This window comes from Leptodactylus fuscus, chromosome 7, assembly GCF_031893055.1.
Source record: "Leptodactylus fuscus isolate aLepFus1 chromosome 7, aLepFus1.hap2, whole genome shotgun sequence".
NCBI lineage: Eukaryota > Metazoa > Chordata > Amphibia > Anura > Leptodactylidae > Leptodactylus > Leptodactylus fuscus.
The window spans coordinates 18,716,239-18,731,557 of NC_134271.1; the positions used below are offsets into that span (position 1 = coordinate 18,716,239).

General features: G+C 44.1%; 1 protein-coding gene across 1 annotated transcript in view; it reads left to right on the top strand.

Moving 5' to 3' along the window:
* The first annotated feature begins 2,195 nt into the window (after window positions 1-2,195).
* NAV2 (neuron navigator 2) overlaps window positions 2,196-15,319 on the top strand; it is a 262,355-nt gene continuing 249,231 nt past the window's right edge. Inside the window, exon 1 of the mRNA XM_075281269.1 lies at window positions 2,196-2,329. The gene's annotated coding sequence lies outside the window, so the exon portion shown is untranslated. The remainder of the gene's footprint in view (window positions 2,330-15,319) is intronic.

Consider the following 15,319-nt stretch of genomic DNA (forward strand, 5'->3'; position numbering starts at 1 on the left):
CATGTTGGATGTAAGGTCTGTGTGTCCATGGTTGTGCTGTGTTCCCTAGCTCTTGGTTTCCATTCCTTGACTGATTTCTCCTTCTATAGCCTATGAGGGAGCACTGACATCTGATGTATGTGTGTTCCCTGCTGTAGAGTCTGTAGTCTGTCTCTATACTGACATATAGCCTGGGTCATTCATAACATCCTTTGAATGTCTACCCTCCCTGTCCAGTGTCTGTGTGATCTTCCCAGCCTGAAGACTTGGATGCTTCTTTCACTATTACTTTCTGTGCAACTTCTTCCAACTCCTTCACCTTGCTGGTAGTCCCTAGTGAATCTGACGTAGATGTGAAAGAACACTGCCCCTGTCTGTTTAATCTATTCACCACCATTCTCTCCATGTTACAGATAGCATCAGTAACATGGAGAGATTAAACAGACACGGGCATTGTTCTTTCACATGTATGTCAGATTCAGCAGAGACTACCAGCTAGGTGAAGGAGTTGCACAGACTCTACAGCTGTGAAACGGTTGGAAATTTTTATTGAAGACTATTTAGAAAGTTGCTTAATTTTGCATGTAGGAAGCAAACGAGCAATAAAATAATGAAGTGTAAATTCGTGCTCAACCTTTAATGTGAAACTGATACAGCACATGGGATTTTCTGTAAATTTATTCTGCATTTGGAAATACTGTACTGTTCATGGCTATTGTTTTAGGGCAGATTAATGAGCAGATTAATGAGTGGGGATCTTTCACTGGGATTCTTACATAAAAGGAATATGATAAGAAAGAATAGATTTTGCACTTAGAGCTCTATTATTTCCCATTAAAATGCTATTAAAGGCCATGTCCATTTAGCTTGTGGGGTGTGTTGGCAGTACACTGTGAATCCATACATCTATGGGTAGACTTTTGGCTTGCTAGAGATGGAATAGTTGAATGAGCACAAAGAATCTGACACTTTCTATGCAAATTTAATTCACTTGGCCGCTTCATTTGTAATTTCTTCTTTTCGGTAATATTGCATACCCTCTTCCACATCTGATGATCTTACACACAAGGGTCCTCATGCTTCAGTTGTTCATGGGCAGATTGCATATATTGTGCACCGGCACGCCTTGTGTTCAGAGTGCACCATGTACAGTCCCTGGGGTATGTGTGGGTCTATGTTCACCATTGACTTTGATGGGCAGAAAGTCTCTATCTATCTATCTATCTATCTATCTATCTATCTATCTATCTATCTATCTATCTATCTATCTATCTATCTATCTATCTATCTATCTATCTATCTATCTATCTATCCTCATTCCATATCTATCTATCTATCTATCTATCTATCTATCTATCTATCTATCTATCTATCTATCTATCTATCTATCTATCTATCTATCTATCTATCTATCCTCATTCCATATCTATCTATCTATCTATCTATCTATCTATCTATCCTCTATCTATCTATCTATCTATCTATCTATCTATCTATCTATCTATCCTCATTCCATATCTATCTATCTATCTATCTATCTATCTATCTATCTATCTATCTATCTATCTATCCTCTATCTATCTATCTATCTATCTATCTGTCTATCTAATCTGTATTTACATGTAGGCAGTTGTCCCAGTGGAACAGAAAATAAACCAAACAGTGTTCCAAAGAAACAATATGAGTACTTTATTAACTAATTAATTAGTGCACTTGGTTATTAAAGTCCCCACCTTTTTCCCTTTTTAATTTGGAGGACTGTCTGGTTTATTTTCTATTTATCTATATCTATATATTGATTCCACAGCTTTCATCTCTATATTCTGTTAAAGAACATTTTAATGAAGTCTGTGTTGTCCTACCCGCTTTCTGACAATGTCACCAGGAAAGTGTCTTTTGTCACATCCCCATGGTCTCCCTACACTGTGACTGGTTGCCGTAGATTGTATACCAGTAAGTGGTTGTTGACCTGCACTGGGATGTCTACACGTGCAGCATTGTGTAGCATTGTGTATGGGTAATAAATGTAAATGACTTTATTGGATTTGTCCTGTAAAAATAGAGAGGATCTCCCTGTCACTTGGCATTGGAGGTGACAGATGAATGGGATTAGCCGTAATTAACAATCCCGCTATCAGCATGCCAGCTTAATGTTATTGATCAGAGATGTGGATTTTGCATGAAGCAGAATATCATTTTCTCATCCAAAGCGAGACAATGGGTCAAGGTTTATGATCTCTATAAGGCATCTGTTGTTCATCTGTCTTCCCGATCCCCGCTGTGCAGACTGTAATGATGCTCGACCCCAACAAAAAGGATTAGATGCTGCGATGGGGATGTAATATATACTGTATGTATTGTATCTGTCTAGTTTACATATTGGATTACAGATTGCATTGCTGGTAATGTCTTTGTAATTGCTTGTATAGTTTTACATTGTGTTTGAATTGTTACTCTGTGTTTGTGTTGTCATGTTATAGTTGTTTGCATTGTTACATTGTATTTACTTGTTCCGTTTATGCCATACTTGTGTGTTATTACATTGTATTTGTATTAACTTATATCTTGTTACGTTATATCTATAATAATGCGTCTTATTGTTGCCATTTTTACAACACAGCGATTTGTTACATCTTTCTCACAATATTTTGAAATCCAGGGAAAGCCCTCATTGGATTTCAGTGCCTTGGGTTTGATATATTGACTGTAAAGCTGTCAGATCATCCTGTCGCTACCTCCTGTCCCCCCCCTCAGGTTCTCCATAGTAAGAATCAATCAATAGGAGCTGCAGGCAGTTTTTAGGTTCTGTAATAAGGACTTGATGGCAAAATATTTGGGACCTTTCACCCCGGCACAGTTTAATTGCCCCAGTACAGCTAAATTAATATACAATTAATTATTTCCTTGGTTCACCCTGCAAAACAAAAACCCCACAGCGTCCCATCTGCTGCTGACACAGGGTGCCCATACCCATGTAATAAGGGTGCGCTGAGAGTATAGCATTAGCTGGCTGGGCTCAGTGGCAGCTGGGAAGTGAATCAATTGGTCATGCTTTGCTGCCATTCATCTTCACTCCAACTCGTTCTGTCACAGGGATTTCTTCCAGTTATAATGATATGTGTAACTTTGATTTTAATGACTCTTCCCGCTCCAGCGTTTCCATCGCTGGGTCAAAACAAGTCTAATGAATAAAGCCCACACTTCACTGTCCTGCCAATGCAGGCACTCAAGGAGGAAGCAGGATGGAAAACAAGCACATAGATATGAATGAATGTTGGGTTTAGTTGCAGTGATGTGTTCACTAGTCTCTTATTAAGCCTCAGGGGAATATATTCACACACTACAGATTCTTTGCAGCAATTTCTAAGTAGGGTTCTATCTGTAGCAAGCTGTAGCAAGGGCACGGAGTTCTGCAAGCCCCATTCAGGTGAAAGGGACAATTGCACACAGATCTGCAGAGTGTGAATAGAAGCAATAAATGAAAGGCTCTGTTCACACAAACAAGGTTTAATGGCTGCATTAAAATCAATTTATGTGAATGGGGCTATTCGCATGATCGATTTTTGTGATGGTCCATTTTAACGGGATATATCTGTGTAATTTGAAGTCCCTGGGCACCAATGCTAAATATGTAACTGGGCCCCCACTTACCATATGCTATGTCTAAAATGCATGGCTTCTTATGAGGTAGAGGGGCCTTTGGACCCCTGGGCTGAGCTGCAGTACCAAATATAGCCAATAGACAAAAGGGGCCCAATTTCTGGAAACAAAGCTGAGCCTACCTTCCTTTTTCATGCCACCGCTTTAGACTAAGGGTAAGTTCAGATAGGGTTTTTTGGTCTGGAACCTGAGGCAGAGGCCACCTCAGGTTCTGGACCAAAAACCGGGTCGCCACGACTGAAACCTGGTGCACAGCACCGGCATCCAGCCGCACACTCCGCTCCGGATTAGGCCCAATGAATGGGCCTAGTCTGGAAGAGGGGAATGTCTTCAGGCCGAATCACGAGGCGGCTCGGCCTGAAGAATGAACATCTCGCTTCTTTTTTCTGGGAGCCGGAAGAAACGGCTCCTAGAAAAACCTCCTGAGCGACTCCCATTGATTTCAGTGGGAGCCGTCTTTTTGGTCAAGATTTTGAGGCGGATACGGCCTCAAAATCCTGACCAAAAACTGTGTGAACTTACCCTAAGGCCACATGTGGCGGGTCTGTTCTGGGATGTTCACCACAGCAGACCCGCCCATGGCAAAAAGCAGCCAAAATCATTTGATTTTCACCGAGGGTTTTACTTTTACCTTTTAGTCTTTGCGTAGCGTAGAAAACTGCGCCAAATCCATAGCAAGACATTGACCTGCACAATGGGGTATACTGCCTAAAAACCACAGTATTTTCAATGGTGGCCAGTCCGTGCTTTTTGCACTGGACGCTCCACAACCCCTCTCCTCTTCTTTAAAGGCTAGCTCTAGTGTCCACACAGGAATCTGCTAGAGCCGTCACTAGCCCGGACACTAGCCATGACTTCAAAGTGTAAGGGGATTACAATATGTCCATTTTTGATACTTTATGGTAGGAAGGAACCCATGCATACAGCTCTAGTCTGTTCACTTTGAGTGATTATATTGGTTTTTTGTTCTTTCCTGACTGAAGTTCTGTCATTTTGATGAATCCAAGCTTGTTTTTTTGCTTCTTCAGGTCTAATGATTGGTCAACCCTTTAAAGCTTTTTTTTTTTCTCCTTTTTTTTAAATAAATCGGATTGATGGATTACCTGAAGGCAATGCTATTATAGGCTTCAAATGTGTTAAAAGGCCGGAGCTCAATCACAGCGTGTTCCTTGGGAAATTCTCTGTCTGTACACAAGTCAGATACAACCTGAAGCGTCTGCTTTTGGGATTTTTTTGTGTGCTTTTTTATTATTAAGAGTCAGTGATGGTAGAAAGTAGGAAAATCATACTTTTCTGTTATTGTATAGGATTATATTGCTATTGTCAAATTGGAAACAGCTGCAGCTCAATATCTATGTTTATTTGTACCTTGGTATTAGGGTCAGCCTGGCAACTCAGTGGTTAAAGGGTTTATCCCACATTAGACATTTATGGTTGTACATTTTGTCCCAATGTACTTCAAATGAAACATTAAAAACTGCAATAAATCTTAACTACAAACATGTAAACTTTTTGGGTCTTCCACTCTCTACAGATCTATGTGTATCTATGGGCTGGATTCCGGTCCCAAGTGGACTTCCCAAATGGAAAACTATGCACAGATGTGAACTGGTCCATAGATGTATGATAAAAATTACTTTTGTTACAAAGGTGAACATAGTCAGAAAGGTGAGGACCCCCCCCCACACACACACACTTGGGGCAAGGAGTGGTTACCAACAATGGCCAAATCTAATGGCAAATGAATGGAGAGGTGGAGGTGCTTGTGCGTGCCACTCTCCATTCATGTTTGAGAGAGTTCCCGAAATGGCTAAGCAAGGTGAGACCGCATGTATATCACAGTATATGAAGACATTACACCAGGGCGGGACAGATCTGAACCCTGCAGATATCGGAGCTGGAGCTTGACATGCCGCGGTCTTTGGCGTTGGCCCACTATAAAATGTCCCTTTGTCTCCTGACTTCTGTATAATCCGTCTGTGTATTACACCATGTAACATGCTGGGTGCGGACAGAATTATTAATAAAAGTCCCTGCCATTGAACTAGATTCCCAGCCCAGAGTTTGCATGAAATCCGTTTTGGTTCCTTTTCTTTGATATCTTGGATATAATCCATTTACTCTGCATTAGCGAATTCACTTCCCCGGTGACCTCCAGATCTTCAAGCAAACTGGAAATAGTTTTTCTTTAATTTGTTGGGAAATGAAGTTAGCGGGATCATTTGTCAAAGTTTTCAGTGGCTGCCTGCGTGGTAAGCCGTCCTAACACAGTCAATATGTCTACAGGCTTGTGATTCTCTCTGGGTTTTTGGATGGTGTCCAGGTCTCACATAGAACATTCTTTATATTACTGCATTACATGGCTTGTAGGACGTCTGGGTCTGATGGTGTTGTAGAGAAGCAAAGATTTATATCAGGAGTCTTATACGTGCAGTAAGTGGTTTCCAACATGTCGCTTTCCAGCCGTACCGAAACTACAACCCTCATCGTAACCTGGCTGGCGGTCTGAACTCCGGCGGTACCGAAACTACAACCCCCATCATAGCCCGTCTATCAGGTTGAACTCCCACTGTACAAAAGCTACAACTCCCATTGTACACTGGCTGTCATGTTGGACAACCAAAGGTTGTGGAGGAGAGTCCACTGCAATGCAAAATGCATTGTGTCCCCCTTCCCTTTTCTCCTTTGAGGGCCCCGACCCAAGAGGTAATGGTATTTTGGAACAGGCACAGCACCATACATAGTGCAGTGGTAGGGAGTGGTACTGCAGCTTTGTTCCTTTCGCTTCTTTTCCGTTGCCTGTTCTGAAGTGCCTCAATCTGCTTATCATGGGGGATCGATCGGTTGACCATCTAATGTGTATAGGGGTGTCTGAACACGCTCATTGCTTTTATTCTCACAGCAGATAAGCCAAAGGAGATTTGCAGCGGCTTACCCCCCCTCTCTCAGCCGAATTTATACGGGTGGGGGAATTGTCAGCAAATACTGCCACCTTTGGCTTTGTTCACATTAGTGTCATGGCTTCCAATCTCAGCAGCACAATGACGGCCCCCTCTAGGCTCTGTTCACATTAGTGTCAAAGCTTTCATTCTCTTTCACATGAACAATTTTCTATCTTAGCGCTGCCCATGAAAAAAACACAGCCATTCACACGTGTTTTTTTTTTAGTTTTTTTTCATGGACGCCCTTCTGTATTTCATAATAAAGCCCCACATTTAGCAAGAACCTGCCCAAGAGTTGAGAAAGTGCAGATCTTCCATGAGCACCTCGTCTTCTATGATGGGAACAATTGGCGTCAGGGCTGAGCCTTATCCTGAAGAATCCTCCTATAGTAATGTGAGCGCTATAATAACACTTTATGACACTTTATATGGAGCAGGCGGGAGAATTCCCCCATTTACAGAAAATTGGATTTATTTCTAATAAATCTTCCTTTATCTTATTATATCTGGGCAGAAAATGAGATTGGCAAACCCCCAGGCGGTGAGCGTAGGGTGGGATTCCTCTGCTTTATAAGATATCGCTCTTATAGCTTTGTGTTTTTATTGCTCTTTACATTAATGTACTGTTGGGTGTATGTTCAGTCTATGTGCCAGACGGCTTCACGTCTTCTCTGCGGTATGATTTGTTCTCCATTAGTCGTTATGTAAGTTTTTTATTTTTTTCATTTTATTATTAGCTGCCCCGCCGTGTGTCAGGATGTCTTTCCGTACCCCTGACACACCAGGAGGAATTTATTAAGAGCGGCGTTTTTTTTATGCCAGTCTTCATTCATTCCTCAGTTGGCACAGTTCATTCCCAAGCTGGAACAGTTCAGACGCACCAGATCTTGGCTAGGTCAAGAACTGGCGTACATTTCGGTATAACGCATGCCAGTGTTCTGATTTGAGTTATAGTAGATTTGTCAGGCTACTTGTAGAAAGTGGCGCAGAACCAACAAATACGGGCTTTGCGCCAAAGACGTGCCACACTGACACCCATCTAGATCAGATAATTTGTGTGAATGCGTTAGTAAATTCGACCCACACTGTTAGAGGTATAATAAATGTATTCCTGTTTTTTTGCACAATGTGTCTAGATACACAGTCATATTAATGTGACCACCGCCTACTTTTGACGTCAACGTTAAATAACCAATGGCAGAAGGCACGTGTCATCAGCCATCTGGGTGCACTCATCAATGTGGAATGAACGATGGATCAGCACAAGTATGCATATATCCTTGCAGACCATGTTCACCCCTACATGCAAAGTGTTTTCCCTCAGGATGATGGAATCTACCAGCAGGACAATGCGACGTGTTATAAAGCTCACAGGGTACGTGCGTAGTTAGAAGAGCACCAGGGTGAGTTTACCGTCGGCATGGCTCAACATCCCAGTGACATCATCACAACATCCCCTCTCTTCCTGCACGTCTCGCAGCGGTTCGCTTTGCCAAAGGTGGTTATTCTGGATTTTGACAGGTGGTCACATTAATGTGACTGGACTGTGTAGAATAGCGTACTCAATACTTTTCTATCCAGCATAGACACCATTACAGCCTTAACGGGGTTTACCCAAGAAAGCAAGTTATCCCTGATCCATAGGATAACTTGTAGATCAGTGGGAGTCCCACCACTCAGACCCCCCCCCCACTGATCAGGAAAGGGGGCAGTTTTGTCCCCCATTCTGAATGGAGTAGTGGTTGGGCACCCCTTGCACCACTCCACTATCTCTGGTGCTGCCATTGAACTAAATGGACAGGCTCATATAGATGCACATAGCTAATGAATGGCATCAGTTGCTGTCCCTAATATGTAGTAAACACTCATGCACCCAATTATATTTTTGTCTGGGTGGTATCCACTTTTCTATTGGATAGTACATGGGGCAATTAATTTCTGTGGCGCTGTGCACAGACCATGTCCATTTTGAATATGGGTCCATGGAGAACACGGACAGCACATAGCTGCCTCCTGTGCGTCATCCATTCTGTTTATCATGGACCTGTATGGGACACACAGTCATGTGCATGCAGCCTCATATAGCACATTATGTGCACCAAGCAATGGTATGGTATAGATAAGTATATAGTAGGGTTATGGCGCTATGATATAGACATGTAAATAAGGCTTTAGGCTGTTAAGAGTTATGGGGGTAGGCATATGGGGTTATCTACCTTTTAGCCCACTACCAGCGCTCTGTGGGGTGTGTTGGGTATATGATATAAAGCCTTCTGTCCGGGTTCTTATTGCCAGTAATATCCTGTATCCGTCCGGAGTAGTAGTCCCATTTTTCCGTCTCCTCAGGTCCCTTTCCTCCCATTCAGACCCGATTATTTCTCTGTAAGCTCCAGTTACCACTAATGGCCATCGCCTTAAATGCCCTTTAAGTTCGGTTTAATTTGGGGCGAGGGGCTCCGCTCGTCCTCCTATCACAGCGACGTGTTAAGTGTTATACATGTAGCATGTTATCTGCGTGTTATTGTATTAGATGTTCCACCACTGAACTTTTCTAAACCAACGTCCATTTATAACTCCTGACACTAATTGAATTCACCCCAGCGATTGCGTTACCCGGGTCCACCGCCAGTCCAGGTCACGACCTTTCCTGTAAATTCCCTACAATAATGGCATCTCTTTCATTTTTACATCACTTCAAACAGTCATTTTTAGGCCAACGTGATGAAAGGATGAACAGCGTCTCGCCCTCAATACCGCGTCCGTCCGAGAGGACCTGCACAATTGAATTACCAGGCGCTTGTGGAAATCAAAGGGCCCTGTTTGTCTTCATCTGCAGCGAGAAGTGATTTCTAGAAGACAGTACATTATCCCGGCTTCTGAGAAGAGACGATCAATGCTTCCCGGTGTAGTCACCAGTCGTGTTTATCGCTACACGATGTGCGCCGTATAACGTACCTGCGCTGTTCTGCTTGTTTCAATGTCAGTCTATGAAAGCCTTCCTCTTCTCTGATGCCTGACGTTTAGGATCATATGTTTAATTTAAAACAAAAAATATCCGTAAGGCTTGATTTACGTTATAGGGCGGTAGGATATACAGTGGCGTATGTTGTCCATAGGCTCCCAATACAATAATAACATGTTATTACCGTATTTTCCGGACTATAAGGCGCACATAAAAACCTACGATTTCCTCAGAAATCGTAAGTGCGGCTTATAGTCCGGTGCGGCTTATATATGGATGGAAGCGGCGGCAAAGTCTGCGTGCCGCTTCCATACATACATAAAAGGCACCGTAAGGGTGCATTCACAGTACGGAACGCCGGCGTGTATCACAGCAGTACACGCCGGCGTTACAGCAGGGCTGCCGGACACTTCCCATTCATTTCTATGGGAGCAGGCATGCGAGCGCTCTATGAATGGAAAAAAGCAGTCCATTCATTTCTATGGGGAGCGCTGGCATGCCGGCTCCCATAGAAATGAATGGGAAGTGTCCGGCAGCCCTGCTGTCACGCTGAAGCAGAACGTGAAACTTACCGAGCGGTGCAGGGTGGGCGGGCATTCAGGCCTCCTCTTCCTCCGATGTTCCGTCCTTCTCCGGCGCTCGCTGATAATGGCCGGGGCGCATGCGCAATATCATAATGCTTCTACTACTGCGCATGCGCCCAGGCCATTATCAGCGAGCGGCGGAGGAGGAGGACGGAACATCGGAGGAAGAGGAGGCCTGAATGCCCGCCCACCCTGCACCGCTCGGTAAGTTTCACAACATTACGGTTGGGCTCTATCAGCATGATTTTGCTGATAGAGCCCCTCCTCGCCTGCCGAGCGCTTCCAATAGAAGCGGCTGGCACGCGGGGGGTTAAGCGGCCGCTGGCAAAGTCTGCCTGCCGCCGCTTTCAAGAACATATAATGCGCACCGGACTGCGGCTTACAGTCCGGTGCGCCTTATATATGAACCGAGACGGACTATAAGGCGCTCATGGGCAATGCAGCTTATAGTCCAGTGCGCCTTATAGTCCGTAGAATACGGTACCTAGCTAGTTGATAGATGATGATTGCTAGATCAGTGGGGTCCCCTGTCACATGAGCCACAAGGCTGCTGACAGGAGAAGTTGATCATAGTGGTGAGATGGCCATGCATTCAATCTCTATGGGACTGACGGAGGTTGCCAAATACAGCACATAGATGCACAGTCCAGTCATATTTATGTGACCACCGCCGACTTTTGAAGTCAACGTTAAATAACCAATGGCAGAAGGCACGTGTCATCAGCCATCTGGGTGCGCTCATCATTGTGGAAGGCAGGATGGATCAACACAAGTATGCATCTATCCTTGCGGACCATGTTCACCCCTACATGCAAATTGTTTTCCCTCAGGATGATGGCATCTACCAGCTGGACAATGCGACGTGTCATAAAGCTCGCAGTGTACGTACGTGGTTCGAGGAGCGCCAGGATGAGTTTACCGTACTCCCTTGGCCAGTATATTCCCTGGACTTGAACCCAATGGAGAATGTGTGGGACTACCTCGATCGGATTGTTCGCACCGTGGATGCTCAACCACATAACCTAGCGCAGCTGACCAAGGCATTGGAGTAGGCATGGCTCAACATCCCAGTGACATCATCGCAACATCCCCTCTCTTCCTGCACGTCTTGTAGCGGTCCGCTCTGCCAAAGGTGGTTATTCTGGATTTTGACTGGACTGTATATATATCTATATTCACACACACACATACATATATATACATGTAGACACCTTTGAGCAATTCATTATTATTCTCCTTTGCCGTTTCTCCATTGTACGTTCTCCACAGATATCTTCTGGTGTCTTCATTGTCTCCTCTGATCTCTGTATAAGCTAATGGAGCCGAGCGGCTAAAAATCTATTTATTTATTAATTTGCAGATTCCTGTGAAATTTCGCTAGAGAATCCCCCCAGAGCTTGTTCCTATTGTGTACCTTGCTGGTGGTGCAGGACTTGGAGATGTTTCCTTTAATCTCGGCTGCTGTAACATCTTCCAGACTTGGCCTCCAGACTAGTTTTCTGTCTTGAAAAATGATGTCCGCTCATGTCATGTTCCCATGGCCTTCAAGCAGTAATACTTCCATTTATTTTGTGTTCCGTGAAATGAAATGAGCCTTAAATCTACGCCTGACAGAAATATTATCTTATCTCTCCAGTCCGCGGTGATTTGTCCTGATTGTTGATGTGTTATTTCACTCAGTGTTTTCTCAGCATCAAAGCTTTTACCACCAGACGCGCGTTCAGCTGCGGCCGTTCGCAAATCGTCTCTCTAATTGATCGTACTAATTAATAACGCGCAACCGGAGTCATTTAATATGCATGCAAGTTGCTGAACTGATCTGTAACTAGACACGGCCTATGTAATGACAGATTTCATTTAAAGGGGATGTCCCAGACTTGATATTGATGGCCTGTCCTTAGATTAGGTCATCAATAGCAGTTTGGTGGAGGGCCAACACCTATACCTGCTGCCGCCCCTGTATCCACACATCGTATCAAAGCTAACCGGGCATGGCCACTAGACAGTGTACAGAGCCGTCTGCTTCCGGCTACATATAATTTGCAGATCTGGTGGCCGCATTCTTTGAGGGTAAGTTCACACTGAGTTTTTTGGTCAGGGTTTTGAGGCCGTATCCGTCTCAAAACCCTGACCAAATAGACGGCTCGTATTGAAATCAATGGGAGCCGTTCTGGTCTTTTTTCCGCGAGCTGTTTCTTTCGGCTCCTAGAAAAAAGAAGTGATATGTTCATTCTTCAGGCCGAGTTGCCTCGCGATTCGGCCTGAAGACACTCCTTCCTCTGGACTAGGCCCATTCATTGGGCCTAATCCAGAGCAGAGTGCACAGCTGGATGTTGGTGCAGTGCACCGGCTTTCAGTTGCGGCTACGCGGTTTTTGGATCGGAACCTGAGGCGGTCTCCACCTCATGTTCTGATCCAAAAAACCCTGTGTGAACTTACCCTTACACTTTCTTTGCGCATCCTCTTTAAAGTTTGGGTCCTGAACTGGTGTACTTTGGATAAAATATTAGGCAACCGCAGTTCGTGCAATTCGTGCCTTTGCCTCAGGTTCTGGTCCAAAATACTTTGTGTGAACCCGGCCTAAAATGAAGAGGAATTTGAGGCTCCAGTCCCTGTGGTGGAATGCCGATGCAGATCACTCCGTCATGGCCTTCCTCTGCAGATTAGACCCAGGTGAATGATCTCGAGTCGCTGACTTCACAGCAAGATCGAGCAGGAGGCTTATTTCTTCAGCGTCCTGCTCCAATCTCTGCAGAATATGTTGCATGAGCAATAAATCCACATTTTAATGCTCCCAGTGTTGCAGTTGCATGAGAGGATGCCGCCCTGTCATGTGTAATGCCCAGTGCTCAGTACATTGAATACCCCTCTGCCCTCTGCTCTGTGACAGTCTTTTGGTCTCCTGGTTGTTCGTCACTCACATCAGAGATGATGGGCTGGAGACCAGCTGGAGAAGGGGCTGCCTTCTGGACACTTATCATCACAACACTTGGATTTCTCCATTACGCTACCTACGTGACTTTCATCCCGTTATGTTTCCCCTGTTCTGTGTATGGCACAGTCTGTATTTTTGAGGGGTCCACCTATCTATAGTGAGCCATACATCAGGGATTTCAGATGGAGATTTTCTGAATGACTTATCTTTCATGCTTGTTCTATGAAGGTTGGATGTTAAAAAGGAAAAAATCGGCGCAAATGATCAGTAGATCCTCAGTGATCTGTGGCTTGTTCTGGCTTTCCGTTGATGAAATGCAGATCTGTTATTTGGCATGATTGATTTTTAAACTACCGTACACGACTATGACGACGGCATCTGTATTTGGTTACCATCTGTCACACTCATTCTTGTCAACAGAATTGGCCTAGTATATGGTCACCTTATGGCCAAGTTAAGATCAGATTACTGCAAGGTAATAGTAACAGAACTTCACCAGTGTATAGCTATAGGGTGTTGCTGGATAAATGTCTAGATAATGAGATTATTAATCACATGCATCCTCGTCGGCCTCTTTGATAAGACTTGTTTCCTCTCCCTAAGGGCTTTTAATAAGGGTCGCGCCATTACCAAGTTCCCCACTACTGTTCATTTAATGTCACACATTTGCCATTGACGCCATAACCTCACAGCACGATCCACGCGGCGTGATGTGTAAAGGCGCAATGCTTGTGTAACAGGCCTATTGATGGGGATGACACCTTTTCGGCTATTTATGATGCTCATTAGCACGTTTGTTTGGCGATACAATGTCATCATTTTTCCTCATTATCCTTAATGTCTGTCATGATCCAAACCCAGAGACCCTGAGTATCGCCTTCAAGGTCAACGCTAACACAGAAGCTTTATGATGGCCACGCCGGGGTCTGGGTTACATTAGCGCAGGAAACAAATTAAGGAAGAAATTAAATATTTACTTGTTATGGGTTTATTGCAGGAAGTCTTGTGCGGTAATGTTTCCTTCAGGAGAATAATTACATTTTCCCCATAAAAATATGAGAGAGGATAACTTCACTGTAGATGACAGCGCCATAGGCCGGGGAGGCGTACAGGAGACCCCAGGAATGTCAGGCGGAACAGGGGTCGCGGCTCTTTCCACGCTGATTAGTTTTGCACAGAGGTTGCTTGTTGAACAGATGAAGGAAACCAGTAATTGTTGTTTTTCTCAGGTTTTGTATTATTTCTGTCTCCTTTAGGCTGAGGCCCCACGTTGCAGAAATGCAGCTTTTTTTTGTTGCTTTTTTTTTTTTTTTTTTTTTTTTTTTCAGCCAAAGCCAACAAGGGCTACAAAAGGAACAGGAAAAATAAAGGAAGTTCTTATACTTCTACCTTTTTCCTCAATCCACTCCTGGCTTTGTCTCAAAAAAACACAACAAAAAAAGCTGCTTTTCCGCAACGTTAAGCCTTAGGCCGGGGCCCCACAGGCTGGAACCACCACGCTAATGCGATGCGGGAACGACCGCAGCGTGAACGCATCGTGGTTTTTCCCGCTGTGCTTTGATCAGAAAGATCATGGAGTTTTCAGTTACAAGTATATCTATGGGAAAGCCGCTGGTGTTTCCGTAGATGTAATTGACATGCTGTGATTTTCAAAACCGCAACGGTTTTGGAAATCGCAGTGTGTCCGTGCTGTGATTTTTTGCGCAAAGTGGGCATAGGATTTGCATGAATCCCATCCACTTTGCAAGTACTGTACAATGTCACAATTTTTCCCGCGGTGTTTCCGCCGTGGACAAATCACGGTGTTTTACAGTACTTGCAAAGTGGATGGGATTCATGCAAATCCCATGCCCATTTTGCGCAAAAAATCGCAGCGTGGAAACGCTGCGATTTCCAAAACTGTCGCGGTTTTTAAAATTGCAGCATGTCAATTATATCTACGGAAATGCCAGCAGCTTTCCCATAGATATAATGGTAAGAGAAAGTCAATGGAGGAAAACTGTGAATTTTCTCTTCAAAGCGCTGCGGGAAAAACTGCGATGCGTCCGCCCGTGGGGCCTTAGGTTGTTTTTACATGTTCTGTTATTTACATGCAGGTTTTGAAACCAAAATGAGATAATCTTAACACAGCCCATAGATAAGAGTGGCCATGTTTCTTGGAGAAATGATGAACAGCCCTATTAAACATTCAATGAGAAAGCACAACAGATATCCCAGCATTTCCTCGCTCTACCTCCTCCTCTCCTTTGATCCTATT